The 25758-nt window shown below is 41.0% G+C and overlaps 1 non-coding gene and 1 pseudogene across 1 annotated transcript; both read right to left on the bottom strand.

Annotated features, from left to right (window-relative positions):
• Positions 1–1996: 1996 nt before the first annotated feature.
• LOC118709913 lies at positions 1997–2100 on the bottom strand. Its single transcript, XR_004985196.1, has one exon. It is a non-coding gene; the product is annotated as a U6 spliceosomal RNA (small nuclear RNA).
• An 18500-nt stretch (positions 2101–20600) lies between these two features.
• Positions 20601–20714, bottom strand: LOC118709935 (annotated as a pseudogene).
• Positions 20715–25758: the final 5044 nt, after the last annotated feature.

Raw genomic sequence — 25758 nt, forward strand, 5'->3', positions numbered from 1 at the left:
AGTTGTTTAAAATATGTTTTTATTGATTTCAGAGAGGAAGGGAGAGGGAGATAGAAGCATCAATAACAAAGGAGAATCATTGATTGGGTGCCTCCTGCACGCCCCCTACTGGCATTGAGTCCGCACCCTGGGCTTGTGCCCTTGACTAAAATCAAACCTGGGACCCTTTAGTCAGCAAGCCAAGGATCTATCCACTGAGCCCATCAACTATGGCTTTTTTCCCCTCCCTGTTCCTTGTGAATCATTGATTTTTCTTCTCATTATGGCATTCTAAGTTGAGTTTTACTGTTAATAATATAATGGAAAGAAATAATTTGATATGTATGTTGATGTCATTTAACTATTAAGTCTTAACGTCTATGACACAACTGAGATCCTAAAAGAAAAATGAAAGGATGGGGTTATTAGGCAAATAATCACCACATAGCCAATCTATGCATAATGGTGCATGCACTTACAGGACATTCTCTTAAGTTCTCACAATATTTTATTATTATTTCAAGTATACTGCAATTTCTATAGTCATTCGTTTAGCCCACAGTAGATTAAAAATAAATCACATAACAAGGGAAAGAATTGCTATTGATATAGATACGTTGAAGGCTACAATCACTATTAGTTGGCAGAATAAGTACAAGAAAGAAAAGAAAATTAAAAAATGGAAATGAAAATTCACAGCAGTTCGAGGTAATCAGTTAAGCTGAACAACCCTATATATTCCACTGGAAATATGGCAAACAGCTCACAAATCTCTGCCATCTGAGAATTTCTAACCTAGTATTTGAAGGGAATTGAATGAAGGGGACACTATTTACTGAGTACCTATTACAGGGTTCACAAAAGTAGGTTTACAGTGGTGAGTATACAAAACACCGAGTTTATTCTTGCATTATTATTTATTAATTATTGTATTATTTTCCATATGAACAACTGTATACCTACTTTTGCCTACCCTGTATATAGCTTGAAAGCTCTTTAGGACATCAGTGTAAATATACAGATATTCATAGCTTTGATCCTCAGTTACAAAGAAAAACTAAATTTTGCTCTGCAGTCTGTTTTCAGAAGACAGCAGGGATTCCTGGCCAGTGTGGTTCAGTGGCTGAGTGTCAATCTATGAACCAGGAGGTCACGGTTCCATTCCTGGTCAGGGCAGATGCCTGGGTTGCAGGATTGATCCCTACCTATGTAGGAGGCAGCCAATCAGTGATTCTCATCATTGATGTTTTTAGCTCTCTTGTCCTCTCCTCTCTCTGAAATCAGTAAAAATATATTGCCCTGGCTGGTTTGGCTCAGTGGACAGAGCACCAGCCTGCAGACTGAAGGGTCCCTGGTTTGATTCCGGTCAAGGGCACATGTCCATGTTGGGAGCTCAATCCCCAGTGGGAGGTGTGCAGGAGGCAGCCAATCAATGATTCTCATCATTGATAATTCTATCTCTCTCTCCATCTCCCTTCCTTGTTGAAATCAATAATATATATATGTGTGTATATATATATATATATATTATTATTATTATTATAATTGTAAATAAATATTTCCAGATGCTTCATTTACTTCTGGCTATGTCTCTTTCTATTTTCTATTTCTGAAGTTTACTTCTCTAAATAAATAAATAAATAAATAAATAGAGTTTTTTTGTTTGCTTTGTTTTTTGTTTTTTTAGAAGAAGACAGCAGGGCTATACAACCTAATTTTAGAACCTTAGACACTCTTACATATGAATAGGTTAGGTTTGAAAAACAGAGATATTCGCAAGTCTAGAGTAAGTTAAAGAGTGTACCTTCCTAGGCCACACTGCAAAACAGAAAGGCAAACCAGTTCTTGGCAGCTTTAGAACCAAGTTTACTCTTCTTTTTCTGATATAAGTTGTAAAGTGGTACCTCTCAAACTTCAGTGTGCATGTGAGTCACTTGAGGGTCATGTTAAAATGCAGATTCTAGTTTGGTAGGATTCAGAAGTTTACCAAAACTACATTTCTTTTTGTTTTTCCTTTTTATATATATAATGTTTCACAAATTTGCATGTCATCCTTGCACAGGGACCATGCTAATCTCTGTATCGTTCCAATTTTAGTATATGTGCTGCTGAAGCGAGCACAGATTCTGTGTTTCTGACAAGCTCCCAGATGATGCTGATGGACCAAACTCTGCTGTAAGAAGGGTCCCAAGGACATAATTTTTATTTATTTATGAAAGTCTATTGAGAAAGACATGTCCCTTATTTTTCCCCCCAAATTTTATTTTTATTAAAATATAGTTGGTATACAGTATTATATTGGTTTGAGGTATACAACAAAGTGATTCGGCATTTGTATATTCTATGAGGTGATTGCCACACTAAATCTAGTAACATTCCACTAGTCACCATTGCAATGGCGTCACCACACGTCATGCGATCACTGGAAAACACTACATTAGGGAGTGAATGAGAATAGAAAAGGTAAATAACATCTACTTTAAAAAATATGGTGTGTGTTTTTTTGTTTTGTGAGAGAGAATTATTGATGAGAGAGAATTATTGATCAGCTGCCTCCTGCATACCCCCTATTGGGTATATGTCTGTAATTAAGGTACATGACCTTGACCGGAACCAAACCTGGGAACCTTGAGTCCACAGGCCAACGCTCTATCTACTGAGCCAAACCAGCGAGGGCTGGCCTGTGCCTTCTTGATGATCATAAGGGAACCTCTTAGCAGCTGCAAGTATTCCCTAAACTCATGTTGATTAGCATTCCCCTGGCTGCTGCTGCACACCCCCTACTGGGGATATGCCCGCAACCAAGGTACATGTCCTTGACTGGAATCGAACCCAGGACCCTTCAGTCCCCAAGCTGACGCTCTATCCATTGAGCCAAACCGGTCTTGGCTCCCCTGGCTTCTTATAGAAGCAGTATTTTCTTAGAACTTTATTTATTTTTGTTGATTTGAGAGAGAGAGAGAGAGAGAGAGAGAGAGAGAGAGGGAGAGAGAAACATTGATTTTGTTGTTCCACTTATTTCTGCATTTATTAGTTGCTTCTTGTATGTGCCCTGACCAGGGACTGAACCCGCAACATTGGCATATCTGGGATGATGCAATAACCAAAGAGCTCCCCGGTCTGAACAACCCCAGTGGGTTAATGGGAGTTGGATATTGACATTGATCATCTTGACATGCAATCAAGTGTTTCCATTTTGTGAATTACTTTTTTTCTTACTAATTATTTGTTGTAGAAAAATGGTCTATTTGCTTGGGCTGCCATAATAAAATACCACAGACCGGGGGGCTTAAACAACATTTATTTCTCACAGCTCTCGTTACTGGAAATTCAGGATCAGGGTGCCAGCATAGTCAGGTCCTGGTGAGAGTTATCTTTCAGACAGCTGCCTTCTCACTGTGTCGTCAGAATTGCGCTTCACACCATTGATTTTTTTTCTGTGCAATTAAAGGTTATCCTCAACTAGTAAAAAAAAAAAAAAAAAAAAAAAAAAAAAAAGTTAAATAAATTCTCTGCAGTACAGAAACACCCCATTATTAGGATATTTTAACACACAGTTTCATAAAGTAAAAATAAACCTGCCATATGGAGATATGTCTTTAGGGACTTTAATATCCTTAAGGTCCTTAAAGACATATCCAACTATAATTCCAACTCAGGCCATTATGATGACCTGGTTCTTATTTAACAGGAAAGGAATGAAAGGGGTTAGCAGCCCTGACCGGTTTGGCTCAGTGGATAGAGTGTTGGCCTGTGGACTGAAGGGTCCCAGGTTCGATTCCCGTCAAGGGCATGTATCTTGGTTGCAGGCGCATCCCCAGTAGGAGATGTGCAGGAGGCAGCTGATCGATGTTTATAACTCTCCATCCCTCTCCCTTTCTCTCTGTAAAAAAATCAATATTATATATATATATATATATATATATATATATATATAGAGAGAGAGAGAGAGAGAGAGAGAGAGAGAGAGAGAGAGAGAATAGCAGATAATACAGACATGCCATTTATACCGCTTTGCCAAAAGCTTCCTTTAACATTCTCCAATTCTGTTCCCCACTAATAGACGAGGGAAGAGACTCGGCAAAGGCAGTTTAGACACATGCCCAGTAGAGTCTGAGTGATGTGGGAAGCTGCCTACCTGTCTGTCACACCTGAAAACAAGTTAGTGGCTAGGGTGGGATGTGGATTGGAGTTACTAGAACACAGTGTAGCTTCGGGTACAGAACATGTACACTGTGTTCTAGTAAAAAGCCTGCTCAGATTGGCCAGAGTCAGAGAGGCGGTCAATTAAAAAAAGAACTGGTGTTGCCTCGGAAGTGAGGGGTAGTCTTATACAGCGAATATAGGCCTAAACCTATGTTTTAACTAAAATTAGGGAGTCATCTTATACACCGGAAAATACGGTATTTCTTTTTGGACATTTTGTATTTTAGTAGCTGAGGAGGCAAAACTGAGAGCAATGCTTTTGTCCCAGCCCCACTACACCTGCCAAAGGACAGGAGAGGACAGCCAAGAATGGGCTGCCCGCGGGAGCCAGGACCTCACTCACGCATCGCCTACTGTAGTCAGTGTTCCATAAACTTTCCTAGGTAAGTATACTGATTAGTGTCCTAGGGCAAGGTGATCATACGTCCCGCTTTTGGGGGGACAGTCCCAATTTTGAACAATTTGTCCCGATTTTAAGACGCCACGGGACGCGGGACAAATTGTTCAAAATCGGGACTGTCCCGCCAAAAGCGGGACGTCTGGTCGCCTTATCCCAGGGCCGTCCAACAAAGTACCATAGAGCAGTTACTAACACAACAGAATGTATTCTCTCATGGCCTGGAGGCAGAAGGCCCAGACCAAGGTGTGGGCAGGCGGGCTCCCTCTGCGGGCGCTAGGGGAGGACCTGTCCGCCCTCGCCTAGGCTTCTGGTGGTTCCTTGGCTTGTGGCAGCACAGCCCCAGTCTTCCCACGGTGTCCCCCTGTGGTCGCTTCTCTGTGTCCAAAGTTTCCTTTTAAAAGGACTCTAGTCCTTGGAAGGGGACCACTCTACCCCCAGCATGACCTCATCTTAACTAATTACATCTGCATCCACCCTATTTCCAAATAAGGTCACATTCTGAAGTTCTAGGGTTAAGGCTTCAACATATGAGTTTGGGTGGTACCGTTTGAAAGCATGCAGTATGATTAGAATGATGAGACAGGAGAGGTGATTCGAGTCCAGAGAGGCTGAATAACACACTCAGTATTCCAGAGCCTCTCAGGGCTAGCATAGACTCTGAAACAGACTGGGCTTACGTGAAAGGTCAGAGCCTTCTGAAACCCTTTACTTTTCAAAACTCTAAACCTTGTCTCATAAGAAAAAGTCACAGGCAGGCATTGGGGCAGGATATGAGCTGAGTCCAATGCAGAAGAAACATCGCACTCCAGGACCTCGTGTCCTCTGAAGTGGGACCTCTGATGACAAAGGTGAAAGAATTGTGGTGCTCCAGCATCAGCCTACCAACAGAAGCCTTTCTAGTCTTATCTGGTCGTCAATCAAATGTGTCTCTTCTTTTTGGGAACCATCCTGTCCTACGGGATGTTGTTAACTGGAGTACTAAAATCACTGTGTGTGTCTGTGTTTTATTTGCCCCCCACTCTCTCCCTAGGAATTGGAACTATCTTAAGATGTTCCCACAGTCATAAGCATCATGAAATCTAGAAAGCTGCTGCTGCTGACCAAATGATGCCTCAACCAACTGAAAATTATTAATAATTCTTTAATAATTCATGTTCCCATTACTGAGAGAAACAAGAAATATGGTATCTAATCTTATTGCCATTTCTGAAAATTTTACCCCAGAAAACTTTTCTATACCCATAGCTAAAAGAAGTTAAGATTATATTAAGAATAATAGTTTGTTGGCTTTCAGTCAACTTTACACGCATGCACGCACACTTTTTAACATTGCTCAGGGATATTTCAGAGTTTCTGATCAGAGTTCTGAGCCTGGCCTCAGACCCTCTCTATCCACATTCATTCTGATCCTCTTGTACCTACTTCTAGTGCTCTGCTGAGGCTCACCACAGCATGATGTTTTTTCCTCAGCAAGCATCATCTCTTCCACCTCAGAATCACTGCTTCTCCCATTTATTTTGCTTAGAAAACTTTTCCCTTTTCTTCTTGCCAGTCCCAGGGACATCCACCTACTAATACATTTTAAGTATTTAATACAAAGACTAATATTCTTAATAAATAAAGATCTTTTGTAAACCAATAATAAAACACCAGGATAAATGAACTAAAAGTGTGAAAAGGCAATTCAGGTAAGAAGAAGATTCATGAGAAAGAGGTAGAGGAGGATAAAGAGAAGGAAGAGAGAGAAGAGGGCAAAATAGCTAGGTAGCATGAAACAACACTCAACAGTAATCAAATAAATACAAATGGGTGCTGAATTTTTATCAAAATTATTTAAATGTTCTCAGTGAGTTTTCAGGACAATAGATGCCAGGCTATTCTACCGGTGACAGCATAAACCTAGGCATTGAGGAGGCCATTTAGTAAATACCCTGTTTCCCCGAAAATAAGACAGTGTCTTATATTAATTTTTGCTCCCAAAGATGCATTAGGTCTTATTTTCAGGGGATGTCTTATTTTTCCATGAAGAAGAATAGGGTATACATTTATTGTTAAATGAAAATAAAGGAAATTTATTACCTGTATACGGTATGGTAGTACGGTAGTTGTCAACACAAACCAGACAAACTGTGAATCTTACAGTATCAAGAATTTACTCATTTATTCAATGACAATCATGTCATCATCTTCTGGAACATCATCATAACAATTCAATTCCTGAATTTCCTGGTGAATTTCTTGTGACTCAATTTCTTTCAGAATCAGTGGACCAAATCTCTCATGTTTAGCCTAGGGGGGCCTTATTTTCAGGGGGATGCCTTATATTTCACTCAGAAGGAAACCTGTAAGTAGGTCTTATTTTCAGAGGATGTCTTATTTTTGGGGAAACACGGTAGTATGCCAGAAAAAAAACCTTTAACATGGGTGTGCCCACTGACACAATGACTGAGAGTTGATCCAAAGGGAATAACTAAGAATGTGCAAAATGATTGGAACCAAGGTGTTCATCACTGTCTGGTTATTCTAGCAAAAATTGAAAAACTCAACATAAGGACACATGTAAGTAATTGTTTTATAGCTTCATAATAGAATAGTTTGCAGTCATTTAAAATGATGCTGTAGAAATAAATTTGTATATATGGAGTGAAATCAATATGCTATTAGGAAAAAAAGGCAGATTATAAAACTATGAATTTTATGGTTATATGTAAATATTATATATATATTATATATTCTTAGCACAGTGCCTGATACATACTAAGTAGCTCATACATAGGCAATATACATTGATTAAAATAATGCATTGAGGGGCACAGCAGAGGGACGGGACTTCTGAAAAGATGCAGACCCAAGTGTCAATAGTTTTGTCTCTTGGTTAGACATATATGATCATTTTTAGTCTGTTCTTTTCAAACTTGTTTATATTTTATGTTTTGGGGTTAATAGCTATGCCTAATCTTGTTATCTTATCTAATAAAAGAATATATGCAAATTGACCATACCTCCAACACTCACAAGCCATGCCCATCAGTCAATCAGAGTGATTATGCAAATTAACCCCAACCAAGATGACTGTGGCCAAAGAGAGCAGGAGGTCAACGGGGGGCGTGACTGGCCTGCAAACCACCACAGGCCCCTCACCCAAGCCACCTTACGCCCCAAGGGAACCCCCACCCTGATCTGGGACACCCTTCAGGGCAAACAAGCCGGTCCCCACCCATGTACCAGGCCTTCATCCTATCTAATAAAAGGGTAACATGCAGATTAACCATATTCCAACACACAAGATGGCTGCCCCCATGTGGTCAAAGATCCTGCCCCCATGTGGACACAAGATGGCCAGCAGGGGAAGGCAGTTGGGAGGGGCCAGGCCTGAAAAGGAGGGCAGTTGTGGGTGATCAGGCAAGCAAGGGAGGGCAGTTGGGAGGCACCAGGCCTTCAAGGGAGGGCAGTTGGAGGTGATCAACCCTGCAGGGGAGGGCAGTTAGGGGTGACCAGACCAGCAGAGGAGGGAAGTTGGGGGCAAACAGGCTGGCAGAGGAGCAGTTAGACATCAATCAGGCTGGCATGGGAGTGATTAGGCGATGATCAGGCTGGCAGGCAGAAGCAGTCAGGGGCAATCAGGAAGGCAGGCAGGCAAGCAGTTGGGAGCCAGCAGCCCTGGATTGTGAGAGGGATGTCCCAAATTGGAGAGGGTGTAGGCTGGGCTGAGGGAAACCACCACCTACCTACCCCCAACCCGTGCACAAATTTCATGCACCGGGCCTCTAGTATAAATAACAACAAGTATTAAATGAAAATATTGTATAACATAAATTCTACCTACCATTCAAGATCCATCTAAAATTTTAGTCTCTCTCATGAAAACTTTATATACTTCCTGCAGCCTCCTGTTCATTCTCTTCATATAAAAACACACGTATATCTCTTCTGTCAATGAGTTTTATTAAGCTCCAGAATAAGAAGAGCATCTATGCAACTGTCTGAACATTTGCCACTTGGATCTAAGACCAGGGTCTCCAAAGACTATACCTGGTGCAGGGTTTGCACCAAGAAAGTATGCAGCCAGCCTTCTTGGAAATCAGTCTCTAACTCCCACCTGCATTCACCAGGGAGGCTGAGGCAGATGCAGGAATTACTGTGAGAGATTTCCCACAGTTCATTCTGGGTACAGCCAGAGAGAAGACTATTGGAGGGACAAAGAAAAGGTATCATGAAGCACTTAGGAACCCATTACACAAACCTATGACATATCCAAAATCTCTTTGAGGTGGGAACTCAGCAGACACCTCACTAAATAAAATACCTCATTTTCATTCATGTGAGAAGGAGTCAAGCTAATGAAATTTAGAACAAAGTGGTCCCTAGATTTCAAACTTCAGAGACACAAAAATACCTAGTTAGCAGACTTCTTCTTACTGCTTCTTTGAAATCTAGAGAAAACTTTGTAGTTTTTCTTTTTCTCATAAAATAAATTATTAATACTTAAACCCAAAGGACCAATCTTTCCTGAAGGATAATTAATGTCTCTTGCTCAAAGCAAAATTATACACCAAATCCACCACATAGCGTCTGATCTAATTCTTGGTGAGGAGAAAAACTACACAGAACCACAACAAGGTCAAGGTCAACACATCTGCTGAGGTCTGAGCACCGCCACATCTTCCAAGCACTAGAAGCTCATCAGAGCTGCAGTCAAAAGCATAATTTGTAAATCTCTATCTGTTAATGGAACAGAAAACAGGAAAAATCTCATCTGCTTTTCCTGTACTGTGCCTTCTAAGCATTTAAAATTTTCATTAAAATGAAATTCATATCATGTAATGTAAACCATTTAAAGTGAACAATTCAACAGCATTGTGCAAGCACCACTTTTATCTAATTTCAAGATCCCAAAAGCAAATCTTGTACCCATTCAATGGTTTCTCCTCATTCCCCTACTCCCAGCCCCTGGCAAACACCAATCTGCTGCCTCTGGATTTGCTTGTCCTGGATATACACATAAAGGGGATCATACAATGTGTAATGTTTTTTTTAAAACCTTCTCTCATGGAACATGTTTGCATGGTCCATCCATATTGTAGCATCTGTCAATACTTCATTCCTTTTTCTGGCTGAGTAAAATCCCCTTGAAGGGTTGACCATATGTTGTTTATCTGTCATCTGCTGATGGATATTCTAGCTGTTTCTACCGTTTGGCCATTGTAAACAATGCTGTGATGAACATGTGTTTGCATGTGTTCGATACATGCACTTGAGCACTTAATTTCAGATATTTGGGGTATATGCCAAGGAGCAGAATTGCTGGGTCATATGATCAATCTATGATCAACTTTTTGAGGAACCTAAGCATATTTTATATGTCACAGAAACACTATCATTGTATTCCACAGATAACTATTAAGTGTAATTACTGGGCCATAAAATGAAATGCCTTCTACTTGTTACCACAGTCCTTTTTGTCTTTAGGTTGCTTTGTTGATTTAAAAAGCAGGTTCTTTAGCTTTTTCTCTTTGCTTTCTATATCCAGTTGAAATTTTCTCTTAATTAATATCCCTGGCCTTGAGAACACTGGTTATGTATAAGTTGGTGAATAGACAGGCATTCTTTGGTACAATCACAACCTCCAGGTTTCATTCTTAAAAGCCCCTTCCAAGTCTCGAGTTATTTGGGAAGATGATCTCATGGCCAGCAGAGTCATGGACAGGGTTAGGGTTGGGGTCAGGGTCAGGGGCTTTGACCCTGGAAAATCTGGGCTTGGCATCTACAACACCCAGACCTTCCATTTTGAGCCTCATACCAGCACCACAATCCACCATGGTAGATTCTAGCCAAAGAGATGGCCTTAGCCTCTCCCTCTCTCTCACTGTGTTTGGAGTCTCAGCCATGCAGCAGGAGAGCACCCTCATTCTGTGGGGCACTGTATTACCAACTCTAGGCACACAGACTTAGTGTTCAACCATTGATTACAATAAATTGGATTTGGAGGGAGTTAGCAAATCTCTCTCTGCATTTATATATATATATATATTTATTTATTTAGATATTTTTGATTTCATAGAGGAAGGGAGAGGGAGAGAGAGAAAGAGAAAAAGATAGAAAGATTAACATTGAGAGAGAATCCTTGATCAGCTGCCTCCTGCACAGCCCCCTACTAGGGATCAAGCCTGAAACCTGGGCATGTGCCCTTGACCAGAATCAAACCTGGGACCCTTCAGTCCATGGGCTGATGCTCTATCCACTGAGCCAAACTAGCTAGGACATCTCTCTGCATTTAAAAAGGCTTGTACCTTTGAGCCACCTCTAGGAATTCATCTATACATACACATGGGCAAATATGTTTTATTGCAGCATCTTATAGAGTCGTAAAATTCAACAAACAAAGTTTTGTGTCAGTTCTTCAGTGTACAGCACCCTCTCCCATTGGCCAGGGGACAGGCTGCAGGAGCAGGGCACTGGAGGTACCAGGACATGCTTCCTAGAACGCACACCTGGAACCACAGGGCCAAGGCAGCTGGGTGGGAGTGGCAGGAGGCACCGTGGGACCCAGGCAATGGATATTCATGCATCGTACAAAAGAATTGGAAAATGCTAGATAGGTGTGGGTGTGCCATGCACATCAGATTAAACTTAGCTATGAGTAAGATCAGATAAAATAATTGTGTGTGCTGATAAATTATCTCCAAGAGACTTTACATAAGGTACAAAACAGTATTCATGATTTATCCTTAAAAAGCTCACACAGACTTATAGAATTGAACATATAAATTCTACATGTATCACATTGTATGTGTATATCCAATGATAAGTTGATGGATGTACATACAATATATGCTTATAGATGGACAGATTGTTGCTGGAAAAATATGTGGCAACCTGATAGTCATAGTTGCCTTTAGAAAATAGAACTACTTTTATGGTATGTTTTTCTTGTTTTAATTTTTTTTAACTGCTAGCACATATTTCTGTTTTCCAACTTTCTTTAATTAATAAAATAAAATGTATGTTAACCATAAGAAAGATAAAATATATTATTTGTTTTTTCCATCAAATGCCATATGCCTTTCTGATTGAAGTGACATTTTCAAGCATTTCCGTCGCCTTCAAAGGCCCCTCGGTACTAAAATTAAATGCATCAATAGGTAGTTATCACATCCCGGATGTTAGGTGATTCACAAGGCAAAAGTGCTCGCCATTTTGCTGCCAAGGACATTACAGTTCAGGATGGCTCTGAGGCTTAAACCTCCGCTTCCTGTCACTGCCTGGGTCTGACTGCCTCAGGATGTGGCAGAAGGTAGGCAAGCTCAGCTGGTCAAGATCTTCACACACAAAAAGCTCTGCCCAGGATGTTACCTCTTCAGAAAAGAAAACACAACTGTCTCATTGATTCTCTCTTATTTTATCTCCAAACCTCTTAACATTTAATAAATTCTCCTAAACATTTTTTTTTCAAGGGCAAAACATTGCTCTTAATTACATGCATCGTCTCATCAGGGCCAGCTACGCGCATAGGCAGAAGAAATTAGACTGAAATGTAACAAGAGCTCTTTGCAGTTTCTCTTAGAAATTAAAGGCTGTTTTCCGCTCCATTTAAAATACAGATTTTCCTGATCTGGGGGAGATAATAGATCAACCGAAGGACTTGTGTACATGCATATAAGTACAACCAATGGACACAAAACTCTGGGGAGGGAGGGTATGTATGGGGAGGGAGGGAGGGGGGCAAAAAAAATCAATAAAATATATTTTTTTAAAAATACAGATTTTCCTGAGTGGATCCCCTCTTCCATCTGCTGTACACCTTGTTCTACTATGGCTACACTAGAAGGGTTTTAGATAGCTCAGTGAACCAACCATTAAAATAGCAAAAACTAATAGGCATGTGCATTTGCTGAGAAGAAAATGGGGCCACAAAAGACTTGACATTCTTTAGGAATAACCATTTCTGGGAGCCTCCTTCTCCTGCACATAAGAGGAAGTCATCTGGAAGTCAGTTGGGAAGCCTAAGGGACTTGGTTGGAAAGTTGTAAGGAGATTCTGATAACAGGGGAGTGTGTGGAAGGCCACCTGCCCTCTTTATCAAACTTCTGACTTATGGGAGACTTAGGGGAGTGTCGAATGCAGTGCCCCTCATTATTCCTTGACCTTTCCAAACAAGTCTGTGCATGTGCAGACCCCCAGGTTTTTTCTGGAATCCTTATGCTTAATCCTTGGATGCCCTTGTCTAGCGTACAAAGCAAACATATGTCCTCCCAAGATTACTCAACCGATTGATGTATCTAAAGATGAAAATTCCAATAAAGGCCTAAGGAGGCAGGCAATAGAGGCTGCTCTGGCCACGAGAGCTGGGCAAGCCCCTTCGCTCTCTCTTTCACCGTCAAACCGTGTCTGAGTAATCTGCTCATCTATCATTCAGGGGCTGCTGGTCAGGTCTGGCAGAGGTCAATGCCTTGAGGGCTGAGTGTAATTGCTTTGAGTCTGGAATACCTACTGGACCTCACTAGAACTCTTTACTAGTTCTTTAAAGCCCAATCTCTGAGGTTCTAATCTAAAATGTAATAGCCCAAGATTACAAAGTCCCAACTCCCTTTTCTGTCTTGACTAATCTTTCTCCTTCTTTGAGGTGTGAAGTGTCAGAGGGCTTTCACTGCCATCTCGTGGACAATGTGTAGAAGTGCTCTGACTTGAGAAGACCTGGCATGGAGAGGAGTGTAATTAATGAGTTTTATAGTTGTGAAATTAATCGGAAAGGATCACATGGGAACATAAAAACCAAACGGGTGAAGAATGCACATCTTTCAAACGCCCCCTTTCTGACCCCTCAGGAGAGCACATAATCTTAACTGTCCTGTAATCCCATCCCCTGCTGTCTTCTCCCACTGTCATGTAATCTTTTATTTTATTTTTATCATATAATCTTCCTTACAGTCCCTCCTTAATCTCAATACTAGAGGCAGCCGATCAATGAATCTCTGTCATCACTGATGTTTCTATCGCTCTCTCCCTTCTATGAAATTAAAAAGTATATTTTTAAAAAAGAAGTAAAAGTTCTCATGATTCTGGAATAGTATAATAGCTAACAGCAGAGTAGATCAGAAAACTCACTTTATTTCTTTTGGGTTAACTTCCTTTGTCATTTTCCCATTAGTAAAGCCAGTGAGACATTAAATATACAGCTTGCTCAAAATCATCTTCTTCTATAATAAATACATAAAAAGTGGTATGGGACATAACACCATAAATGAGATCATTTTTTTCCCTACCAAAACCTATTTAGCTACATAAATAAATAATGCCTTTCACAGCAGTCAGTTTGGGTGATGACATGCTGCTGGTACACACAACATACTAGAAGTTGTAAGCCTCCAGTAGTCCCCAGCCCCAGTGCCTTAACCTGCTGGCTGACCTTTACCCACTGGAAAGATGGAACCTTTCAAAGGAGTACAGCCCATAAATGGTCATATCTGATGTGATTAGAGATGAGTTCTAGGCCCTTCATGTCTGCCAAGTCACATCAAACCTGACCCCACCCTACCTATATTGTGTTTGATGACTATTAAATTTAGGGTCAGTCCTACAGTTGTGTAGGACCCATGCCCCCTCCCACTGATGTGGTGTCCTCCCTTTAAACTCTGACCTGGGTGGCTCAGTGTAGTAGGTAAGGTATTAGGGCCACTACTCCCCCACCCCCATATTGACAGGGATAACTTTTAGCCAAGTTTTCACTGCATAACCCTACATTGATTGAACTAGGAGTAGGCACTAGATACAAGCTGGATAAATCAGTCACTTCACTCTATTTTATTTTAAATTGATTTTATTTATTTATTTATTTATTTATTTATTTATTAAAATTGATTTTAGAGAGAGAGAAGGAGAGAGAGTGAGCGAGAAATATCGATTGGTTGCCTCCTGCAGGTGCCCTGACTAGGAATGGCCACACCCTGGATATGTGCCTTGATTGGGAATCAAACCTGCCACCTTTTGGTGCCTAGGACATTGCTTCCACCAACTGAACCACACTGATCAAAGCTTCACTCTCAATTTGGGACTGAATAAAATAATCTAATTTTAGTGTAGAATCTCTCTCTCTCATTTTGTTATTTCTCACCCGAGGATATTTTCCCATTGACTTTTTTAGAAAGAGTGGAAAGAAAGGGAAGAGAGAAACATCTATGTGAGATAGTTACATTGATTGGTTGCCTCCCACATGCACCCTGGCCTGCAACCAAGGTATGTGCTCTTGACCGGAATCGAACTGGAAACTCTTTACTAGTTCTTTAAAGCCCAATCTCTGAGGTTCTAAAATGTAATAGCCCAAGATTAGGAAGTCCCAACTCCCTTTTCTGTCTTGACTAATTTTTCTCCTTCTCTGTGGTGTGAAGTGTCAGAGGGCTTTCACTGCCATCTCGTAGTTCATGGGCAGATGCTGAGCTACTGAGCCAAACCAGCTACGGCTATAGAATCTCATTTGAATGGAGGAGCTGCAAAATCTGGAACTGTAGGAGGCCATCTTCAACATTAGGGAATTGCTATCAACAGCATTTCCCTCCTCTGCCTTCATTCTTATCAGCGAAGAAAAGAGGGGAAAAAGCAGACTGTTGTGGATGACCTGCTGGTCTGCCATACTGCTAGCATTATTGGAATAAATATTCATAAAAAAGAAAAGAAAAGAAAGAAAAGGATGAAGGAGTGAATGAAAGAGCTTGGTGAGTGAGAGGACTGAAGTAAAGAGGAGGAAGAGAGAAGTAACATAATTTTCCTGCCAGAGACTGAGTGCCCAAGTCTAATCCATTCCAGAATTTCAATAGCAGTCCTACTACTTATAGTAAGAATCTCTTCTTTTCTATTTAAGCCATTTGTTTCTTGCCACCAAAAGAGTTTAAATCAATATCCCCAAGGTCCTTGCATGACTTATGACAAAGTTATAAAAGAAAATGTCTTCAGAACCAGTTCATAAGCCAATCACAAAATCAGTTTTACTACATTATAATTGCCTTTGATGAGTTTGGTGACCTTTAATATAGCAAATATTCAGAACATTCTTTCTCTGTGCAATGCACAGAACTTGCCAAACACAGGGATGCAAAGATTAGTAAGAGTTAATAGTTTATTTGGGAGAGGAAACAACATACAAAAAATAATAATAACTAATAAATTCTATGACAGAAGTATGAGTAAAGGGGTTTGGAATAGAGAAAAGAAAGGAATTTCCTTAGATTAAAAAAATAACTTTATCAAATACTGAAATGCTAACAGCATTCTGAGAAGGATATTATGATCTGGAGATACCATGGAGTACAAAATATAATCTCCTACTTTAAGGAGCTTAGGTTTTATCACAAGGGAAATGTAAGTGCAAGTGTGTTTGGCAGTCAAAGGAGCATATAACCATGTATTTTTTAAGTATAATAAATCTTTATTCTTCAGGTTATTACAGGTGTTCCTTTTTTTCCTTCCATAGCTCCCCTCCACCTGATTCCCCGCCCCTGCCATGCCCTTACCCCTGCCACTATCTTCATTCATAAGTATAAGACTTTTGTCCAATCTCTTCCAGCACCCCTCAGACCCCCTTCCTCCTGATAATTGTCAGTCCACTCCCTTTCTATGTCCCTGATTCTATTATATTCACCAGTCCATTCTGTTCTTAAGATTCTTTATTCACTTGATTTTTAGATTGACTTGTTGGTAGGTATGTATTTGATGTCTTTTTGTTGTTCATAGTTTTTACCTTTACCTTTTTCTTCTTTTTCCTCTTCTTAAAGAATACCCTTCAGCATTTCATGTAATCCTGGTTTGGTGGTGATGAACTCCCTTAGCTTTTTCTTGTCTGGAAGCTCTTTATCTGACCATCAATCCTGAATGATAGCTTTGCTGGGTAAAGTAACTTGGTTGTAGGTTCTTGCTGTTCATCACTTTGAATACTTTTTGCCACTCCCTTCTGGCCTGCATAGTTTCTGTTGAGAAATCAGCTGATAGTATCTACGCCAGGATACCTTCTGTATTGGAGTCTTATAGGATCAGACTTGTAAAATTGCAAAAGCCTCTGTGCTCAGCTTAGATGGGGCGGAGTCTCAGGGTTGAGCCAACAGTCTTGGCTTTCTGTCACCCCTGCCCTTGTGCACTCACCTTAGACTTCTGCCTTCTGCAGATCCTCTGAGTTTCTGCCTGACAGTCCAGATTTCCCCTGTAAGAATGTGGGTGCCCCAAGGGCTCCCCCAGAATTGGGTTGGGTCTCTGTATAATATTTTTATTTTTTATTTTTTAATATATTTTATTGATATTTTACAGAGAGCAAGAGAGAGGGATAGAGTGTTAGAAACATCAATGAGAGAGAATCATCAATCAGCTGCCTCTTGAACACCCCCTACTGGGGATGTGCCCGAAACCAAGGTACATGCCCTTAATCAGAATCGAACCTGGGACCTTTCAGTCCGCAGGCCAATGCTCTATCCACTGAGCCCAACCGGTTTTGGCTGTATAATATTTTTAATCCCAGTGCAGTTGGAACTGGGATTCAGTGCAATCAGGAGCTTCTGATTCCTGCTATGGAGATGCTGTGGCAACCTCCTCCACAGTCAGACCTCTTTGCGTGCACTCACTCGTGCGCGAGCACCTCTAGACCCTGCCCGCTACGGCTCCCGGCTCCCTCAAATCTCCCAGTCTCTGAATCTCCTGGTGCCTTTCTCTACAGTCCAGACTCTACCTGTATGAGCTTGGATCCACAGGGTTTCAGCCAGGGTTGGGGTTCAGTGCAGCCAGAACTGGGGTTCAGTGAGGTTGGGAGCTTCCTTTTTCCTCCCACTAGCCAGGCACTTGGCTGACCTTCCTCTCTGTGAGCGCGTCTCTCTACCTCAGCGCTTTGTGGCTCTCCTGATCATTGAGCCTCTCTCCTTCTTTCTAGTTATGGATTTTCCACTCAGCCAGTTTTCCTGTAGTTTTTCTGTTCTGTCTTTTAGTTGTTGTTTTGAAATTGTTGTGTGAGGTGGCAGTTTAGGTGCTTACCTAGGCCACCATTTTTGTTTCTGTCAGTGGTATTTTTCTTTCATTGACTGGCATATTTCACTTAGCATAGTATTCTCCAGTTCCATCCAGGTGGCTGCAAATGATAAGAATTCCTTCTTTTCTATGGCAGCATAGTATCCCATTATGTAGATGTACCATAATTTTCTAATCCAGTCATCTGCTGATGGGCCCCTAGGCTGTTTCCAAATTTTAGCTATTGTAAATTGTGCTGCTATGAACATAGGGGTGCATATATCCTTTCTTATTGGTGTTTCCATTTTCTTAGGATATATTCCTAGGAGTGGGATTACTGGGTCAAATGGGAGTTCCATTTTAAATTTTTTGAGAATACTCCATACTATTCTCCACAGTGGCTGCATTCCCACCAGCTGTGCACTTGTCGTTTGTTGATTTGTTGATGATAGCCATTCTGACAGGTGTGAGATGGTACCACATTGTCGTTTTGATTTGCATCTCTCAGATAATTAGTGACTTTGAGCATGTTTTCATGCAGCTCTTGGCCTTCCTTCTGTCTTCTTTAGAAAAGATTCTATTTAGGTCCATTGCCCAACAAATAATTGAATGGATAATGGAAAATTCGATCAGACTTTTCCTTTTAAGTGCCAAAGAAGTGCTGATTTCAATGAGTGCTTCATTGCAAGTAACATTGCAAATAAACCTATTGTCCTGATGTCTAAACACTCCCTCCTTTTTTCTTTGTTTTCAAGTCTACCTTAGTCTCTTCCAAAATGTGGGATGGATATAATCCTCTGGTCCTTTGTGAGGTGAGAAGTTTGAAGGGTTCACATTATCTTCCTTTGTCGTGCTAATCAGCTTACCTTTCTTCATGTTTTTTCACCTATGGCCTCCTCACTTTTCTGTCACTGATATCCCCTCCTTCTCTCTTTAGGCTGGTCTCAGCGTGTTTCCAACATCTGTTATGGTTTAGAGGGACTCTTGCCTGGAAATAGTTCTTTCCGGGCCATTATATAAATTTCTAGTAAAAGCAAATGAATGAGTATATAGAAAGAAACGACATTTCACAAGGAAGTTGCCCTGGAAGTGGGCTGTTGTTGTAAAAAAAAGACATTTGCCTGTTATTTAGTCTCAGAAGTCTGATCATTCCTGCCCAACCAGGACTTCCCATCACATTGTCCGCTTTGCTGTTCCATCCTCTGTGGACCGTGTGGGTTACAATATGTACATTGGCACTTGTTATACCGCAAGTGCAAACAGCTGGCTCTCTTGCTGTTCATCCAGTGCCAAGATATTATTCCTCATAAGGCCTTTTAACTGCTTTTGCAGTTAGTAGCTTCAGTGACTGGGAAATCAAACATTTTATCTGGTGGTTTGTTAACTTAAGGCTATTTTCCAGATGTTTTCTAGAGCGGTTCCTCTTGACGCTGATTTGTGGCGGCGTTGATGTTTTCTTTCTATAGCATTTTATTATTTTTGAGCAGTGAAATTTAATTTAGTTAGGGGAAATGTCTTTTCCAAACTCTTTGTTTCTGATGACACACAGTTATTTTGTGCCTGGTGTTAATCCCACAAACTATAGGATTTGGCTCGATTATAGACATGACTAGACAGTAGAAACTTTAGAAGAACCGCTGCGCCAGACTTCCACGTCTATCACAGCTACCAGATACGCTCATAGATTACAGGCCCAGGGAATTTCAAGGCCGGGAGGGATTTTTCACTCAGATAACTCTTTAGTCATAAAGCATAACTGGAACTCATGGATGCTCAGTGATGGCCACCCATCTAGTTGCTAGTAAGATCAGAACCAGAACCCAGGTCTCCCAGATACAGGGGAAAGGAAACTTTTGTTCTATGCCTCGGGTGGATCTACTCATGTGGCTCCACTTTCCTGTCAGCTGCCCAAGGTTGCCTTCATTGGCAAATAAGTTTCTTGACAGCCTTTTGAAGAGGCAGGACAAGCTCCTGTGCCCGTCTTCAGGAGCGAGCATCCTTTCTCAGTGACCAGCCCAGCGACGTGCCTCGTGGCCAGTCCTCCCTTCTTGCAGCCTTGCACAGAGTTATCTTACAGTGCAATGACTCCTGTGCACAGTCATTTTGCCAGGAACCATTTTTATTTATCGAATCTCCAATCCCTTCTCCCTCCCCCAACAAACGCTCTCCTACCACACAAACCTGTCCAGGGCCTCTCCTAGCTTTGTGATCATCTGCTTCTCCATCTATAAGTTCAGTACGCCGTTATGCTAAAAAGTGTTGGGGGTTTGGCAGTGGTTTACAAAGAACGCAGGGTGGATGTTACAACAGGAAGTGTATATGGAAAACACCAATATTAAAAAAAAAAGTATTCTTTAAAAAAAGTATTCTTTAAAAATGACAGCCTATAATCCAAACCCTCAAAACTTACCAGAAATTCTCATAAAACTGCAGGTAAGCTTACATTATATCACACAAGTTTTAAACTCTGGATCTGGGCCGAAAACATCACCTGCTTTTTAAGTCTTCAAACAGACACTGAAGAGCCACAGAATGATACAACTGACCAGCAAAACACTTTAAGATTTAGTTGTAGTCTATAGACTGTCAACTTGGCGGTAACTGGTAAAGTAATTTGTGGTCTCTTGTTGTCTGTGTTAATTAGTGGTAGGTAGTTCTCTGCAGCCAGCCTTACCAGGAAAACTGAAACACAGCTGCCGCTCTGTAAACCGTGGAGTGAAATCAGCAGCACCCAGGGAAGAACAGGAAGGCCCCAGAATAGCGCTTCCTCCAGTCCCGCTTGCTTTCCCTACTGGAGTCTCCCCTCTGGGCTTATGGTGATTCGTGGAGGGCAGAGGACTTGGGGCCCAAAGGCACAGCAAGGCAGAGAGGAGCCCACGCTTGCTGAATTGGACCAGACGAGTCAACAGTAGGCAAAAGAGGCCTGGAATATGCGCTTCAGAGTCTGAGTTAAAACTCGAGTTCTGACTTTCCAGTCAGGCAGTGTGAGCTGTCTGTGACAGAGGTCACCACCTTTTCTATTTTTTCCATTTCTTTAAAAAATATATATTTTTAAAGAATGCTTCATGAGTTTGCATGTCATCCTTGCGCAGGGGCCATGCTAATCTTTGTATTGTTCCAATTTTAATATATGTGCTGCCGAAGCGAGCACCTTTTAGGGGACAATTCCTGTGGATTGTAGACCTGGTAAATCACACTTGCAGGCGTTATTCTTTGCACCTCCCAACTGAACCCCAAACCACTGACATTTGTATTCAGATAAAATTCCATTAAAACAAATATCAAGTAATGAATTTATCAAGAGAACCAACACCAGGACTTTTAATTAGTAAAACTGGTGTGTGTGTGTGTGTGTTGGTACAAAACTGGGGAAAAGTGAGAGTGATAATGTCATGAAATGGCACTTTTTAGCCTGAGAGGGGGTTGTTGCCAGGCCATTTATACTTCTCTCTTTCATTACTTAGTGATTTTGGAAAAAATACAGGGAGAGACCTTAGCAACAACACTCTTCATGTGTCTCTCTCCCCCATTGTGCTCTCTCCCCCGCTAGTCTTGGATCTGGATTACTGTTAATAGTGTCCCAATTTACTTTTATGCCTCTATTTATCTAACACGTCATGTCAGAGTAATCTCCCCAGAACATCTGACTGATGGTGCTAATTGTTTAGTCATCAATGCTTGGTCACATTTATTGAAATTTTCTCTTTTCCCTTAGTTCAGCATTCAACACCACCCAGAATCTCCTCTGGTTTAGGTTTCCCTCTGGTCTCCCTTCATGCACATTCTCTTTTTGTTAAATGGACTCACAGACACCCCACACCCCTCAAGTGCTTCTGCCTCCAGCTGTTCCATTGCTGCTTGTCCTTGCTGCTCATCAGTGCCAAAATAGTATCCCTCCTAAGACCTTTTTAACAACAGCGTCACACATCTAAGTCATCACCATCTTTCAAGGCCCACTTTCAAAGCTGCCTTGTCCATGAAATCTTCCCCAAACAGCCCCCTGGAAGTGTTACCTGCTACCTCTGCTTTTCCTCAGCAAGTTGTGTTTTGATGTTCCTCCCGACACCTACCACTTACCACCTACCACGTTGTGTCTTTTGTCATTCTCACTTGTGCACCTGAAATGAGTGCTTAGATGCTCTGGGCCAGCCAGCCTGGGTTTTAAAATCTCAGGTTTGGTCATTAATGTGATCTTATGATTAACCTTTTTAAGTCTTGGAATCTTCCTTGTAAACAGATAACTGTAACTCATAAGTTTTTCCGATGAAGATTGAGACAATGAATGCAATACACTTAATTCTGTGCTTCACACACAGTAAATGGTAAAAAAAAAAAAAAAAATGTTATTGTATTTATTATTTAAATTATTTTTCTAGACTATAACTTATTTGAGGGTTCAATCTCTCTATATAGCAACATCAGCAAACTTTTTTGGTAAAAGGCCAGCCAATATTTTAAGTTTTTCAGGCAGCATATATCTTTGTCACATGTTGTGAAATAACAGAAAAAAAATATATCTTGGCCTCTGCCTCCTCCCCCTCCCCCTCCCCAATCTGGTTCCTGGCACAGAGTTCCTAAAACCCTTGTAAATTCCTGGGTGATAGGAGCATCTCTTGTTCTAATGAGACAACTCTGGGTGGGCTCCTGGGTAGGGGCTGGTACCAGAAAGACTAAGCCATGATTAGAAGCTGGAATCTTCAGCTTCTCCCCCATCCTCCACAGAGGGGAAAGGGGATGGAAATGGACTTAGGTAATGATGGGTTGTGCTTAAGTGATAAAGCCTTCATGAAAATCTCCAAACTATTGGAGAGCTTTTAGGCTGGTGACCTTACACACACCAGATGGTGAAACACCCAACTTCACGGGGATAGATGCTCCTGTACTTGGGATCCTCCCAGACCTGGCCCTACGTCTCTCTTCATCTGGCTATTCATTCATTCTTTATCATATCCTTTAATAAACTGGTAAATGTAGTGGATGTTTTCCTGAGTTCTGTGAGCCACTCTAATAAATTAACCAAACCTGAGGAAGGGATTGTGGACATTTTTGATTTGTAGCCAAGTTGGATAAAGATTGTGGGTAACCTGGAGACATACAGCTTGTGATTGGCATCCAGAGTGAGTGGGGGGAACTCTCATGGCCTGAGCCCTTAACCCAGTGGTCGGCAAACCATGGCTCGCGAGCCACATGCGGCTCTTTGGCCCCCTGAGTGTGGCTCTTCCACAAAATATCACGTGTGGGCGCGCATGTACAGTGCGATGGAAATTTTGTGACCCATGCGCAGAAGTCGGTTTTTGGTCTGGGCGAGTCTACTTTGAAGAAGTGGCATTAGAACACTCAAGGGGCCAAACAGCCGAGTGAGGCTCGCAAGCCACGGTTTGCCGACCACTGCCTTAACCCATGGAGTCTGCCGCTCTCTCTGGTTAGAGAGTGTTAGAATTGAGTTAAATTGTAGGAGACCAGCCATTTCTCTGCACAGAAGTTTTTGGTTTGGAGTGTCGTGAGCGTAGCAATAGTGTGAACATAAAGGGGACTCAGAGAAGGCAAGAACTGAGATTTTTCAAATTCTGATGTTTTTGTTTTGTTTTGCTTAATAACCTTTGAAAATGTTAAGATTCATCCGTAGCTTACAGACCATGCCCCAAAAAGCCACGGGCTGGCTATAGCTTGCAGATCCTGCTAGGTAGTCCACAGTGGCCAAATCGGTGCTTCGTGGATACGCAAGTTAAGAAGTGTTGTGTGATTAACTGAGCGATCGCTTCTCGGCCTTTTGGCTAAGATCAAGTGTGATTAACTGAGCGAGCGAATACACGATTGATCTCCACTGAGTGCGTCTGCTCTTGTTGACCTTTTGCTAATGACTCCAGTTTGTGCCTTTCCCTCTGGCACCGTTCAAAGTCTGGAATATTGGCGGTGTGCCTGATCCTAGAAGAAGCGGAAAGAAGCCCCGGATGCCTGGAGCCAGAGGTGGGTTGCCCCTTTCCACAGCTGTGCCTCTCTGGGTTGGGAAATCGTCCTAATCCAACCCAGCAGGGGAGCTGCACACAGTCAGTGAGGTTAAGTAATTCCAGGGAAGAAAGTGGTGAGAGTTTTGGAACAATACTAAACACTGCACTGATGCATTGAGAAGAGAACTATTTATGTTTCTTCATGAATGTGTAAGATCCTCTCTCCCACGCTGGTTTTGACTGAATGACCAGAAGTTCCAACCTTACTATGAAAAAAAAAAAAAAAAAAAATAGAATGGTGGTATTAGCATAGCTTTCCCCCCCTTCTTAACTGTATTTACAGATCAATTCCTGGGACAGTATACATTTCCCCCTTTGTGCATTGGTTTATCACAACAGTATCAATTTTCTCCATTAGGTATCTTTCCATAGAGATACAAGAATGAAATTGAGAATGAACAACTTCACTTGAGAATTTTTTATTATTAGCAATTCAGATATTGACTCTGCTTTCCTTAAAATGTCTATTTTAGTAAATGATTAATATGGCATCTAAATTTGAAGCACAGATTATATATTTGCACTTATTTTATTTTATTATTATTATTTTATTTTTAAAAAAAATATATCTTATTGATTTTTCACAGAGAGGAAGGGAGAGGAATAGAGAGCTAGAAACATCGATGAGAGAGAAACATTGACCAGCTGTCTCCTGCACCCCCCCCCCCCCCCGGGGATGTGCCTGCAACCAATGTACATGCCCTTGACCAAAATCAAACCTGGGACCCTTCAGTCCGCAGACCGAAGTTCTATCCACTGAGCCAAACTGGTTTCGGCAATATTTGCACTTATTTTTAAATACACCTCACTTTAAATACTTAATCATTGAGGCTGATTATTATTCTTTATATTAGGAGAACTCCATAAATGCACACGTTTACTCACCAGAGTAATATTAAGAAATATAAGCATCGGGGGAAGGGATGGGAGGAGAGATCAACTGAAGGACTCGTATGCATGCATATAAGTACAACCAATAGCCATTGGGGGCTGGGATGAGGGCCCGTGACAGGGGGTTTGGGAGGCTGGGGAAAAAAAGGAGATATATGTAGTACTATGTGTAATACTTTAAACAATAAAAAAAAGAAATATATGCATCAGCAATAGCCATATAATTTCCATTCCTTAAAACAAGACAATTTCATATTTTGTCCACTAGGTGTTGCTGCTGTACATTGAATGAGCAGAAAGAGCCTAAAAAGTAACAAGAATTCCACCCACAAATTCATTATCACAATTGTTTAAGCAATTATTATTAGAAGTTAAAAAATAAGCAGTACATAACTTATTTATATATTATTTTGAAGGCGCTGTCATTTGCAACTTTTGTTTCAGATATGGGAAAAAATGTCTTAGGAGAAAAGGTAAAAAAAAAATCAATACTATTTTTTAATAAAACAACCAAAAGGAATATATAAAAATAGAATATTTAAAGAATGCAAAAAAAAAATCAGAGATAAAGTACAGACATAGACACTTGATGATGCTATTCTTTTAACAATATTTTAAAACTTCTGGTTAATGTAACAATTATTAACATGGTTATTTGATAAAATTCTGTAACAATCTAAGTTTTGAAAAAAAAAAAGCCCTTCATCTTGATTCTGGTTCAAAATTCAAGTTCTATCTATAATAATAAAAGCATAATATTCTAATTAGACTGGACATCGTTCAGACGTCTTTTTACAAAGCCTCAGTGGCAGGGGCCGAGCCCCGTGCAGGAATTTTGTGCATCGGGCCTCTAGTTCATTATATTTACAGAAGAGTGTTACTTGCCAAAATATCCAGCATGAGCTGTAAATTTTATGAAGCATACTTTCATTTACCTTCTGGGATTGACTGTTCAGTGGTGTTGTTGGTTATGACAATACCTAAGACTAACTCAGGAAGGCTGGGCAGCAGTAAGATCTTGACTTTTATTAGTACAGTCACGACAGTGGTACAGAAAGGTAAAGTTGACACAATGTGGAATATATCTCTTTTAACAGCAGTTTTCATTTCTGTAACCTGTGGGGAAAGAGTTATCCAGACTGCAGACTGTGTACCTTTCCCCTCCCGGGCAGCAAAGCTCACAATGAGAGCATTACTGCTGCTCTGGTAATTCCCTCTTATGGAACAAATTTGCAAGGTCGGTGGCAGTGATTCATAGTTCAGGAAAGACACACCTCCAGAAGCAAGGATGAAGAA

Source organism: Pipistrellus kuhlii, unplaced genomic scaffold (assembly GCF_014108245.1).
Source record: "Pipistrellus kuhlii isolate mPipKuh1 unplaced genomic scaffold, mPipKuh1.p scaffold_m20_p_1, whole genome shotgun sequence".
Classification (NCBI taxonomy): Eukaryota; Metazoa; Chordata; class Mammalia; order Chiroptera; family Vespertilionidae; genus Pipistrellus; species Pipistrellus kuhlii.